Source organism: Quercus suber, unplaced genomic scaffold, assembly GCF_002906115.3.
Source record: "Quercus suber isolate HL8 unplaced genomic scaffold, Cork oak 2.0 scaffold_487, whole genome shotgun sequence".
NCBI classification, from domain to species: domain Eukaryota; kingdom Viridiplantae; phylum Streptophyta; class Magnoliopsida; order Fagales; family Fagaceae; genus Quercus; species Quercus suber.
Window position 1 is genome coordinate 26,916 of NW_027069937.1, and position 12,816 is coordinate 39,731.

The following is a 12,816-nucleotide window of genomic DNA, read 5'->3' on the forward strand; positions in this document are numbered from 1 at the left end:
AGTCGGGTTGGGTCGGGTCAGAAAATTCTGACCCGTTTTGCCATGTCTAGTAATTGTTAATAAATCATAACAGGAAAGTTTTGACATCACTTTTATGGAAAATATAAAAAACTATCAACAATATTTATTGTTTTATCACTCTCCTAATAAAATATTTCTAAAAATTGCTCATAAATTAGGGCATTGGTTAACATTTCTCCTTTTAATTACATGTGAATTTTAACAAATCCACCATTGGGTTACATAATCTTTGTATATTCTCCATGCCTACAAAATTTAAAAATGATCAAAGATCAATAGCCATGTTATCAATCAATTGTTTAAATTCAAATTTTTGTAATTTAAAATAATGCATAAAAGATGAATTTATAGGTTGAATTGTAAATTATATCCAACTGGCATGAAAACTGGCATACATGTTAAAAATATATAGAACATATAATTCAACAGTTGAATTTTCAAAATATGAATTCAATAACAAATTATTAGGTAGTGTAACATTAACTTCTAACTTGAACTCAACCCATATATATATATATATATGGGTTCAAGTCAAGTTAGTGTAACACTTTGTTTGTGTAATTTTACAAAAATTACACAATCTAATGGTTCAAAAAACACAATCTTAATTAATATTTCATGTTTTGGTATTCTCTCTCTTATTTGTTACAAAAAATTACGAAAATCTATTACAATATTTTAGTATTTTCTCCCTCTTACCTTGGTTCCAAGATAAACATATGATGAAGCAACAAATTAAAATAATGCAACACAAAATAACAAACATATGATCGAACTAAGCAATGCACTAGACATGGTCAATGAATTGCCGCTATTAGAGTGATTTCTATTAGGGGGTTTGATTCCTACGACTCCACCACCGCCTGGGGGTTTGATTCCTACGGCTCCACCACTGCCTCCGCCTCTTCCAATTCCTCTTCAGATGCCTCTTCCGCCTCCTCCAAATACTCCACCCTCCACTAAAGATAACATGATTGAAAGAATTGTGAGAACCAACAAAAGTTTCACTAGCTTGCGTGCATGGCGAATTGTCATGCTTTCAGTTGTGGTTTCAGACGTAGCAATACAGAACCTTGAAATACTTGGTACCTACAAGGTAGAGATCTGAAATCCATCAGAGAAATAGATTATAAATTACTGATAGTTTATTCACGGAAGAGACTAAGTTTTTGTTTTAAAATTTAGGGACCAATTTATATTAAGGACTCTACGAAACTTAATTTTAAAGTAGAAATATTAAAATAAAAATATAGACTAACTAAACATGAGCCAATTTGATTTTAAAACTCCTAAAAATAGTTAGAACAAGAAAATAAAGCTATCCTCAACAAAATTCTGAAAATTATATAATAAAAAATAAAAGTCCTACGCCACTTTTATTTGTGTAATACATATAATCACCTCACTTTGCAAATTGCAGAATTGCACAATATCGACTAATTCTTTTTTTTTTTTTTTAAAGTCACGGACATGTGCATGCTCGCATGTGTATGAGAGGATATGAATCCTATATATATCTCGGTTGGGAACACTAAAAAATATCGGTTAAGTTATACGGTGTGATTCTATCTTATCGTCATAGATATAATTCTATCTTATCGTCATAGATATAATTAGTTGGCCCTTAATATGCGAGCATGCTTATGATTAGTCACATCTCTTAATAATGTTGGGTTCGTGCAGGTTGCAGACAGTGCACAAATATTTTTTTTTTTGAGAAAGAGACAGTGCACAAATGATCCATAAATAATAACACTAATATATACTTGTAAGTTGTAATTATGATGAAAAACTAGAATACATAAATGGTAAATAAAATTATAAAATAGAGAAATCTTAGCTGTTCACCTGCACTTAGAAATTTTGGGAGGCTTGTACGCAATGGTATTGAGATAGGAAACCACCATATATGGAAAGGTTATTTATATAAAGGAATAGTATCAGGTTTAATTTGTGTATTTATTTTCTAATTAAGGCTTGCTCTCTCCCACTTAGAAACGTGATACTATTCCTTTATATAATTAACCTTCCTCATCTAATATTGCGCATGCCTGTATTAGATGAGGAAGGACGCATGTGTGTTTAGACGTTTTGCAGATGAAAGACTTTGATTTTTAACTATCAAATTCAACAGATAACTAGCCAAAATTATTCATCAACAGACAACTTTTGATATTTCTACCGTAGATATTCATTAACAAATATTATTTCCTTGGATCAAACTTTTTTTTTTTTTTTTGGAAAAAGTTTTTTGAATCAAACTAATGGGTATAATCATATAAAATCTTACTTGATGATGCCGAAAATCGTCAGTAAGTCGCACAATCCTCATGTGTTCTAGACAAAACTTGCGCAACAAAGAAGAAGAGGACCTCACAGAGAGTATCAATGTGGTATTGGCCAAATACCCTCCGAAAGTTAAGTTAGAGAACTTTCACCACTCTAGAGCGCTAGAGCTGGAGTAAATTATGCGTACCTTGATTTCTGAGAGTTTTGGATTTTTATAGTAGTGTAGAACCGACCTTTGTTTCTTGGTGAAGAAGATGTTTCCTTGTAGAGAAGATCCTCATAAATACACATATTTTACAAGATCCTTTCCATATAGAGATTTTGTCGATTATGGAAAATCGTAGGGCATAAGATATTTCCGTTTGAAGTTTCTTGGAGACCACTTAAGCCATGTGGATGCCACGTGACTTTGCCAACCGTCTACTTTGTATCTGTCTACTTGGAATCCGTCCACCATGGAGAGTTCGTCCATCTTCTCTTTCTTTCCGTTTGGGCGCGATCTTTATTCTGCCTGTTGTTTGTCAGTACGTTTAGACCGTCATTTTCCTTGGCACCATTGCTTTTGGTTGGCTTTATGAATGGATCCGTCTATCTCAAATTCTATCCCCTTCATTACTAATTAAATTCATAATAAAACAGTACGCCATTCATAAAAAAGGAGGCCAGGTACGGCATTAATATTCTCCCAGCTCCAATCTAAATTTATGATCTGCGTAATTTTGAAAACCAAGTCAAGCAAGCTAATAAAATTTTCTAATAATAGACAAAGTCCAAAAATTATACAATTATTATAAAAAAAATTTTGTTTTTGTTTTTAATTTGTAATTTTTTATTTAAACAAATATCTAATGATTCTATTTTCGTATGCTTGATTAACCTCTTTTTTGTTTTTAGTTTGTCTTTTTTTTATTTAAACAAATAACTAATGATTCTAGTTTGGTATTGGTGTTGAAGATATGAGCCTCTCACATTCATGGTGAGGTTTACTCATTAAATTTATGGTAGGGTTCAACATTAATATGAGAGGAGGGAGCATCATTTTTCGTACTCCGAGAGTACTTAAGAATTTTCTTCAATTAATTAGTTATATAACATATAAGAATACCACTTATCCCAAAAAGTTAAGCTTATGAGTTTGCGTCCAATTATGTTATATTAATTGCTCACTCTTTTTAACATTATTCAATTTGAGACTTTGCTCACACATATACCCAACAATTACTTCGATATATTTTTATGTAATGAAGAAAAACGAATTATTTTGTTTTAGTTAATAAAAAAAACTTATAAGACTATATACGATGAAGAGTTACACACATATATATATATATATATATTCAAGTTGCACCTAGTGTAACATCAAAAGAATTACACATTTCAATTGCTATTAATTTTTAATTTTTATAAGATCTAGGTGGGGTTTGGATTGGGTTTATTTATGTCTGCGTTTTACTCTTTCATGTTTCCTCCAAAAAAAAAAAAAAAAAAAAAATTGGTCTTCAACCAAACACGTGAGGGACAAACCTGCCAGTAGGTCCTATGCTGTGCATGGGACCCACTAGCACTTTGGATGTCCACCCATTGGTCTGAAATGGTACTTATTGTGGGTCCTGTGCACTATTCACAGGACTCACAAACATCTTTTTTTCATCCAAACTTTAATTAAAAATGGGTCTCACAGCATTGTTCACACATTTAAAAATTATTTTGTTACAGTATTTTCAGTTTTCAGTTTTTAACAAAAAAAACTGTATCCAAACGGACCTTTAATGGTAAAAAAAAAAAAACTTTATCATGTCATTAATACTCTAGAAATTAATGACTTAGTTGCCTCTGCAATAAATGCAATCTATTTTATTTTTTAATTTCCCAAATTCCCTTCTTCGCTTTTTCTTCCACAGCACCACCCCCTCTTTGCCATAAAACCAGTTGGGTTTATGATGAGGATAAAAAACTAAACGTATTAAACCTGTTGGATCTGTAGTGGTGTTTTAATGCTAATTAGTTTGAGTTGCAGGTTTTCAAAATGTGTGGGACGGGTCTATCTCAGCAATGGCGGCAAAGGCTTGGTCCTTAGCTAAAGTTGTGGTGGTTTTATATGGAAACACACCCTCACAAATGCCAGCTTCATGGTTAAAGATTAAACATGAAGCTATAATCTCGTTTTTTTTTTAGAAGTAAACGAGAAAGAAGACAAACTCTAATATGTTCATATCACTCTATAACATTGGTTTCTCTCAAATATTTTTTGTTTTTATTATTATTGGCTAAATTCTCATACGATCAATTTTGCGGTGCAACTTATTATTAGTTTTCTCGAATATTTTAATAAGTTTACTAAGAATCTTGTAACTTAATTAGTTGGCACCTTAATTTCCAATAGAGACATTCATGATTTAGATCCCCCCAAACTATTAATGTATAAAAAATAAAAAATAAAAATTGAATAGATTTTCTTGTAAAGAATTGTAATCTTCATTTATTTTATAAACAAAATAGAAATCACACTATATATGTGTGTATGTGAGTGTGTGTTTACAAATTGAAAATTGCATGATATAGTGGTTAAAATAGAAAAGCATGTTTCATGCCCACTAAAAAAATGCATATATCCTTCATAAAAAAAAAAAAAAAAAAAAAAAAATGTAAGAACTAAAACACGATGGTATTTTTTCCCCTTTCTATTGGACATTGCTTCAATTGTTGCATGATATAATGTTTCAATTGTTTATCACATTAAAAAAAAATTGTTTCTCATATAAATCTTAGAAAAATTATATTAAAATTTCATTATACTATAACAAAATAAATATATTTATTCTATTACACACACACACACACACATGTGACTGAAAGGGGTTAGGAAATTTAAAGGACTAAGATTTATTTTAGTAAATTCACAAATATTTAATTTTTTATGGCTTTTGTGTCAATTGATGTCAAAGCAACTAAACATGAGTAAAAATGTCATATTCCAACTAAAAATTATCTCTTATATAGAGTTTATAAAAGAGAAATGATATGTCTACAACATTTTTACAACAAATCCTAAGTAACCGGTTATTACTAGTTGTTATTATTGGGGTAAAAAAGTAATCTTAGTATTAGTTTCAAATTTGAACCAATAAAAACTAACCACATATGATTTGTTGTAAAAATGTTGTAGACGTATCATCTCTCTTTATAAAAATTAACTTATAAATTCATTTGATATAATTAATTAATGCATAACTATAGATAATTAATATAAGCATTTATTCTATTGGCTAATTTAATGAACTAATACTTAGATATAAATGCGAACTTTGTTAATTTAGAATCCTAAAGAAAGAGAACTTCAAGAAATGCGCCACATAGCATAACCTCATATTCTCTAACATGAGGTCTTTGTGGACAAATCATGAGAAAGCTTTAAAATAAACAATAGGAACAATACTGTAGCCTTGAAAAAAAAGGTTGTAGATTTTTTCAGTGAGTTATCTGCATGTAAGCCTCCTTAGCAATCACCTATTCTAGATAAACGAATCTTATTGCTTATTATGACAAAATATATACACATCAATATTTATGCAAAATCAACACCTAATTTCCTGTTTCTATTATTATTTAACTGGAAAAAAAATGGGATAAATTTAAAAATATAATGTGTTCATTAAACAACGTAGAGAAATTTAATATTGATTGTTGTATTTGCACTGTGCATTTATTTTAATTCCTTTCTAACCTTGATTATCCAAATACTCAAATCAATGTATCTAACACAAATATGCAAAACCAAACCAATTCTAACACAAATACCTTAATATATAAACCAAAACCTAAAATCAAACCCAAATTAAAACCAATCTAGCCAAAATACTCAAGCCAAAACCAAATGGAAAAAGAGAAAACTTTACCAACAACGTTCCTCTGATCTCTACATTCACACCTTGTGGAGTCTCTGTATAGCAGTTTTGGTCATCTGACGGGGGCGTCAGGGCGGTGGTATTTCTTTGAGTAGAATCTATCATTATATTTTATTCTAATAAGTATTTTATTATTAAAGATAACCTTACCCATAACAGCTCCGACAATATGACGATTGAGGAAAGCTAGTTTTCAGGTGGCTACAGACGAATGATGGCGCCAATGGCCTTGAGATGTCTCTCTTTCTCTCTCTGCACCTTACAAACTCTCAATCTCTCTATATCTCTCTTGATCCTTTTGGGTTTTTATATTTAGTTGAACGGTTTTATTAAATTGTATTAAGTTTTTATTTTATTTTATTTTATTGGGAATTGTATTAAGTTAAATGGTTTGTAAAAGCAAAACACTATAACTTTGCTCTTTTAAAATGTTAATGTGGCAGATTTTTAGGTGGCCTTTTTTTCCTTCATGTTGCATTGACCTTAATTGTAGGAAAAAAAAACCTTCTACTATTATATATAGGTAGAGTTTGGATTCACCTTTGCGTGTCTGCATTTTCACTTTTCAGTGTTTTTCTCTCTTTTTTTTTTTTTTTTTTAAGCCTCAGTTATGGACTTTTCTTCCGTGAACAGTGCACATCAGTGGATTCATGCACTATTTACAGGATCCACAAACTTCATTTTTTAGAAATTTTTTCATTAAAAATAGGTCCCACGACACTATTTGTACATTTAAATATTATTTTGCTATAGTGTTTTTAATTTTCAATTTTTACCAAAAATAAGTTGTTTCCAAACGGACCTATAGTATTAAATTAGATTAGATTGGATTAGATTATTATTTTTAATATTTCTTACTCTGATACTATATATGTTAATTAACTTACTGATTATTCGTCATGTCATATGTTAAATTGAAATATGGTAAATTGAATGTCGAATTTTTAACACATTTGTTAATTACTCACTGGCCCATTGATGGATATTAAAATATGTATTAATTTTTTAATTGTCGTGTCCTTGTCAGATGGTGTCCTAACTATCTGAAATTAGTCGTCATGTCATATGTTGTGTCAGTATGCATGCTACGTACATATACAGAAACCAAGTCTCTTTCTTTAAAGTTACACAGGTAGACCAAAATATGAGAAAATGCTGTGTTATTCTATAAGAACAGATAACGTCCGTTTAAAATAAATAACTAATTAATTAACAGAGGTCCGTGTATAAGAATATTTCGTGAGAATCTTAAAACCAAGAGATTAGGATCCATTATTCCCTCGGAATATAATGCAAGTAATTCAACTGAAAATGCCTTGAAAAGAGCATGGTGTTTCTCTTTTGATAAGTGTAATTGACTTGGAAACCATAAACAAGAAAGGAAAAGAGTACCCTAGTACCTCCTAAATGTCAAGTTGGCAACTGAATGACTGATCGAGCACCACTGGATGAAACATATCATATGAAAAAAGACAAACTCACAGACAAACACAGTATTGAATGGAACCATGCATCAGATGAGTTGGGAGCACTGCTACTATCATTATGATGATGATGAGCGTTCCAAGGAACAGGCCTCCTGTTTTCATCTTCATGGTCATCGTCTTTTCTGCCCTTATCTTTACGTTTGGCATCAGCAGATGTAATCAGGAGGTTCAAAATCAGGAGCACAATTACAAGTTTCATCATGACCATATTAGATGCCAACTTAGGCCTCATCTCTTCAATTGCATGCACACATGAAAGGGCATAAAATGATGAGTCTCTTAAATTGTTAACAGATGCATGCAATTCGTATCTATATATACGTTGTCATTTTCTATATGATCTTAGCACCACACAATCCTCAAACAAATGCAATTTATGATGGTTCTTCTTCTAAATGGCAGGATGCATGGACAAGGGTGTCATGCGTGAACTTCCCGAAGAGTACTCTTATTCTTCTTAGTAGGTAGGAGTAGGATATCATTTGACAGTACTCTCCCCAGTCTCCACATCAGCCTTTCGTGTATTTTTAGCGTACACATAACACAATTAAGAAAGAAAATACTTACTAATCCTTTTTTAAAAATAAAAAAATAAATTCAAAAAAAAGTTTTTGGGAGCACAACAGAAGAGAAGCCAACCAGTCCATGAAAATTCATGTATAAACAATGGGTTTTGATTCTTTTGTGTCTAACGTGGGGCCGCCATGGCCTAAACAGCTTATACATGGGAAGCCATGGCCTTGGCTGTGTGCCCACACTGGGCTGCCACTTTTGTGATGATTTAATGGGAATGATTAGAAATTTTTGGTGTGGACAAAAGAAGGAGGAAAGGAAAATAGCTTGGCTTGGTTGAGAGAAAATGTGTGAATCTAAGTGTAATGGAGGAATGGGATTCAAGGATTTAAAATTATTCAATAAGGCTTTGCTTGCAAAACAGGGTTGGAATCTTCAAATAGGCAGCAACTCTCTTGTTTATAGGGTTCTTAAAGCTAAATACTTCCCAACTTGTGATTTTATTCATGCCTCGATTGGACATAATCCTTCTTATACTTGGAGGAGTTTAATATCTACCCAAAACCTAGTTAATGAAGGTTTACGATGGAGGGTTGGCAATGGAGCAAATATAAAGGTTTGGCAAGATAAGTGGCTGCCATGGGGTTTGACTTATAGGGTCACTTCTCCAAGGTTATTTCTGAGTCTTAATACAAGAGTTGCTGATTTAATTGATTCAAACACAGCAAAATGGAAGAATGAAGTTCTTGACAATCTTTTTCTACCTTATGAAGCTGATTTAATTAAAAGTATTCTTTTGAGTGCCACTTTGTCGGAGGACAAATTGGTCTGGGCTGTAACTAACAATGGAATGTTCATTGTTGGGAGTGTGTATAAATTGGTGGTTTCCATGTTCAAATCTAATTGTCATGGTACTACTTTTGATGGTACTCTACTAAGAAGATTTTGGAAGAAAGTGTGGTCATTGCCTATTCCTCATGAGGTGCGTCATTTTTGTTGGCGTGCTTGTCGCGACACTTTACCGACAAAAGTCAAATTGATGAGGCGTAATGTTATTGCTGAATCTCTGTGTGTGTGCTGTTTGGAGAGTGCAAAAACGAATGGCCATATTTTCTGGGGTTGTCCGACAGCACAGGTGGCTTGGGCTGCTTCAAAGCTGAATTTGTTGCCTCTTGATGCTAATATCGTTACATTCCAGGATTTGTTATGGCATGAAATGATGACCAATGATGCTGGGGATATCAAATGTTCAAAATTGGTGATGATTGCTTGGAAATTATGGTGCAATAGAAATGCAATTTATCATAGAGGTGAAGCAAAAAATGGAGTGGAAGTGGCTCGGTCAACAGCAAGTTATTTGCAGGAATTTTGGTCTGCAACAGAGAAGCATGAATCCACTGCCTCTAATCTGGTTCTGCCTCTCGGTGATAGTCAAGAAGTTTTTCAACATTTGGTCTAGGTCCCTCCTCCCTTGGGTCTATGCAAGATTAATGTAGATGGTGCTCTTTTTCCCACAAAGAAATTGGCTAGCATTGGTGTGGTCATTAGAGATCAGCAAGGCAGATTGTTAGCTGCATTATACAGAAAAATTAGAGCTCAAATGAGGGCACTTAAAGTTGAAGCAAAGGCATATATGAAGCTGGTGTTTTATTGGCAAGACATTTGGGGCTGAAGAATGGAGTGTTGGAAGGAGATTCTGTGGAAGGAATTCATATTTTGAGTTCAGATGTTGGGGTAGTTGGTTATTCTCATGTGCGAAGGACTGGTAATAAGCTGGCTCACATTCTAGCGCAACAAGCTCAAAACTTTGTCAATGTTGTAATTTGGATTGAAAAGATTTCTTGTTGTATTCAGCAAGCTCTTATCCATGATGTACTTGTTTCTAAATGTTTAATAATATTTCAATGTGTGTTTTATCAATATATATATATATATATAATATTTTATTTTTATAAATTTTATTAATTTCTTATATATGGCAAAAAAAAATGATTCATAATTCGATTTACCTTTTGAAAACTATACCAAACTTATGACTCAAACCAAAATAAAATAAAATTGGCCGAACTCTTCTTTTCGGCCTAAAGATCAATGTGGATGTTACTTATTTCCACAGGCCCATTACCCAAACAATAAGTCCATACTAATTTGTTAGTTGCTTCTCATAGAGCCCATTTATGGTTATGGATGCTACTTAATTTTTAAAACCTAAAATAAATATAATATATGTTTTTTTTTTTTTGTAAAATGTTATAAAATATATAAGATATATCTAAAAAATATATTTATTTATTATTCAATTGCCTTGTCTCTGTCATATCATGTCCTTTTTTTTAAGAATTCTCATCTAGTTTTGCTTTTTTCTTTATTGTTACACGGATAGCAATACCAAAATATGAGAAAATGCTATGTGTTATCCTAATGGAACATATTTCATCCTTAAAAATTAAATTAAATTATTTTTTAAAATCGAGTAGTAGAACCTTTCTATTGCGTGAGAACCTTAAAAGCAAGAGAATAAGATAAATCTTTCTCCATTATTCCTTTCGGAATGCAAGTGATCCAATTGAGAAGGCCTTAAAAAGGACATAGTATTTGTTCTTTTGAATAGTGTAAGATCTATATTTGACTTGGAAACCATGAACAATAAAGAAAAATAAACCCCTATAGTACCTTCAAAATCTCATGTTCGCAACTAAGCACAGCTAGATGAAACATATGTACCATAAGTAAAAAGAACTCACAGACAAAAACAGTATTGAATGGAACCATGAATCTGATAAGTTGGATGCATCACTGCCATTATGATGAGGACGAGAATTCCATGAACAGGAATAATTTTTGGTTTGCCAGCAATGTCACCGTTTCCATCTTGGTGTGATCCTGAACCTTGATCTGCTCCGCCACCTTCATGTCCGCCGCTACCTCCGTGTCCACCGCCTCCATGCCCACCTCCACCGCCACCTTTGGCAGCAGCAGATGTAATCATAAGGGTCAGAATCAGGAGCACAATTACAAGTTTCATGACCATGTTAGGTGCCAACTTAGGCCTCATCTCTTCAACTGCATGCACACACATGAAAGGGCATAAAATGATGATCCTCTTCAAATCTTAACAGATGCAATTCATACAGATGCGACTCACTTCAGAAAACATAAAATCCTAAAATAATAGTGATTTTGTATGGCGGTATTTTCAGTTGGGATTTAAGAAGAGTGATATCAAACTGAGAGTTCTTTTTCTATTACAACAAAGGAGGAATCTCAAATTATATTCATAGGACTCAAGTTATTCTCGTTTTATAATCACATAAGAGAATTTTAGATTTTTTTTTTTTTTGGGGAAAACTTTTATTCCACGCAAGAATAGTTATAAATCAAGTAATTAGAGAATATATATAGACAATTCATGAATCACGGCAACTCCACGCACGCTGTATCTATGGCACCTTGTACCATTTAACGTCTGTCCTACACTGTAATGCATTCTATTGTCTTAACGTATTATATTTAACCAAAATTTTCCCCCAAACCAATTTAGAAGAATCTCATTCTAACTAATTACTAATATTAAAGGAGTGATCATCATACTAGAGATATGTAGTGATACAATTTAATTAATTTTAGTCTTGTGTGAATTAAAAAAATCAACAGAAATATTTACGTAAAAAACTCTTTCTCGTTAAAAAGAAAAAATATATGACAAATTTCGAATAAATCCACTATTACAAAATTAAAATCCTTTCTTATTAAAGAAAAAAAAAAACAGATGACAGATTTCGTATAAATCCATTATTATAAAATTAATTACAATATCTTCTTTAAAAATAATATATTCTCTAAGAACTAATAAAAACTCACCTGTATTGTCACTTACTTTGGACTTATATATCTTTCTTTCTCCTTTTTTTTTTTTCTTTTTCTTTTCCACGCAAAGATCCTTTGTTGTGACTCTCTCTCTCTCTCTCTCTCTCTCTCTCTCTCTCTTTTGCGTCACCGCACACCATTTAATTAAAACCACAGAAACCATTACTTATATATATATATATATATAAACCATTACTTATATATATATATATATATACCTAACCGACTCAAAGCTTCTAATCCTTAAGTATTGAACAACGATTGTCACAATCATAACTATTTAATACAATTCCTATTAGAATAGGTAATGCCACGGCTTGAGTTATTGACGGCTACACTTGCTCATTAGAGCCATGATCATATGTGGGCTGGACTAAAGGTATAATTATATTATATATACACCTCAGCACTACGTACTCCAAATTAAGGTTTGCCAATATGTAGCAACCACATGCAATATGCTCATAGACCAAGTTTTTCTTTAATGGAGGATAGGGTTTTGGTGTGTAGTTTATATACTTTACCTAGTAAGCCTTACCCTAATAATGAGTCCAACTTCTACTAGACACACAATGTTTTAATGAGAGTTAGAGAAATTTTTAGTTGATCTTTCTGTCAAATTACTCTGAGCTCTTTTACCTTTTGATTTCCTATTCCACAAGGTGTATGATCAAACCCTCTTTTCTTGTTACAATTAATTTTCAAAATCACGTGTTAGAAAGTATGATTACTTA

General features: G+C 32.1%; 1 long non-coding RNA gene across 1 annotated transcript; it reads right to left on the minus strand.

The window, feature by feature from the left end:
* Window positions 1-10,862: 10,862 nt before the first annotated feature.
* Window positions 10,863-12,159, minus strand: LOC136063122 (uncharacterized). The gene is made up of 2 exons (XR_010624827.1): window positions 12,077-12,159; window positions 10,863-11,278 (listed from the first exon to the last, which is right to left on the minus strand). It is a non-coding gene; the product is annotated as an uncharacterized LOC136063122 (long non-coding RNA).
* Window positions 12,160-12,816: the final 657 nt, after the last annotated feature.